At 36.2% G+C, this 1,626-nt stretch overlaps 1 pseudogene; it reads right to left on the bottom strand.

Annotated features, from left to right (window-relative positions):
- Nucleotides 1–286: 286 nt before the first annotated feature.
- On the bottom strand, nt 287–1,390 carry LOC127635051 (uncharacterized; annotated as a pseudogene).
- Between the last annotated feature and the right edge of the window lie 236 nt (nt 1,391–1,626).

The following is a 1,626-nucleotide window of genomic DNA, read 5'->3' as shown; positions in this document are numbered from 1 at the left end:
TATATATATTCATATATTGCAATTACAATCATTGAACATAATGAAAATATAGCTTTGTCACAACAAAATGCAGTTTTTGACAAAGAAGTTTACATATGTTCAGGATTTCCTTTCTGTACTTTTCTACTGATTGGTTTTATTTATGTCCTCATGTGTTTAGTTATTCTGCACTCTGCATTGATTTCCTCAAACTTCTCAAGGAGAAAATCAATGTGCAGAAGAATGAACAGAGAATCAGTCTTGAAGGCGATCATCTCCAGAGAGTCAACACAATGACAGGCTTCAATCAGTTCTCCTCACAGACGGTGCAGCACGTCGCCTCTTTTGCTACAGAAGGATCAATATCAACCTTTTCTTTGTAGTTCACTTCAACTTCATACTCAAAGTTATTATTCTCCTCAACATCTTTCTTGTGTTTCTCCAGAACTTCTTGAGTTTGTCTCTTCTCCTTTTGTTTTTGTTCTATTACTTGAACACGTGATTGTAGATTGGAGATGTTTGCCTCCAACTGCTTCCGTTTCTGCAAAACATCTTGAGTCATCTGCAAGGTTTTTGGTTGGATGTTGTCAAGGAAGTTGAAAAATCTTTCCATTCCTCTAAAACTACAAATCCATGATTGTTCCCGGATATGTTGTTCATCAGATTCTTCATCAAATGTCTCTCCTTGACAGTTGTCAAACAGGAAATACACGGGCTGATTCTTCTCATTTACAGCACACTTGATTTTCGCCTGTTTAACGGCCATCAGGGCATTTTTAGGATGAGTTCCAGTTGAATGTGTGAAGAGAATGACAATATTTTCAGCAATATCTTTGCCAAATAAAGACTGAACTGCATCAAATATGTATCGTTGTCTGTCAGAGAGTCAATTTTGTGTTGCATTAATCACCAGACACGCTGAATCTATTTCATGAACTCCTTCTGCAGATTTGCTTAAACCGTGCAGCTTCATTGCATTCTCATGATCAAACTCAATCCCACGTGTGTCTCCGTGTCCTGGTGTGTCAATGATGGTTAAATCAACTGAACCCTCCTGTAGATATACATCATAGACGGTGACATCAGTGGTCTGACTGTGAGATGATGTTCGGTCACTCTGGTCATCTGTGATCTCAAACCAAACTTTATCTTCTCTCTGAACACGTAAGATGTAGTTGATCACAGTATTGATCAGAGTTGTTTTTCCTGTGCCGGTTTCTCCCACCATCAGAATCGTTTTATGGGGTTTCTTTGTGTCTCTCTCTCCAAAAGTCATTTTTCTATATGGCTCAGATTCATCAGTGTCTTCCCTCGGTTTCAGACGGTATAGAGTTGGTGTACCATCCCCAATTACTGTACACCTTTTAATGATTTCATCAATTTTGCACAATTCTGGATTGAAACTGGTCATATTCTCTCTGTTTAAAAAAAAAATAACAAAGAAAAATTATGTATTCAATTATTTAATGGTGTTTAAAGAGATTTTATATAAAGTATAGTTAAATTGTGGACTCAAGAAAAGACTGATAAAGTTTTATTTGACATATTCTTAGCAAACAATTTAACTATCATGCTTGCCTGTCAAAATACTTGATAATAATTTCATGAAGTCATATTAATGTTAAATGCTTGCCAATTATGTTTGTA

This window comes from Xyrauchen texanus, chromosome 42, assembly GCF_025860055.1.
Source record: "Xyrauchen texanus isolate HMW12.3.18 chromosome 42, RBS_HiC_50CHRs, whole genome shotgun sequence".
Classification (NCBI taxonomy): Eukaryota; Metazoa; Chordata; class Actinopteri; order Cypriniformes; family Catostomidae; genus Xyrauchen; species Xyrauchen texanus.
Note: the sequence above shows the minus strand (reverse complement) of the source record. Positions and strands in the feature narration are given on the sequence as shown.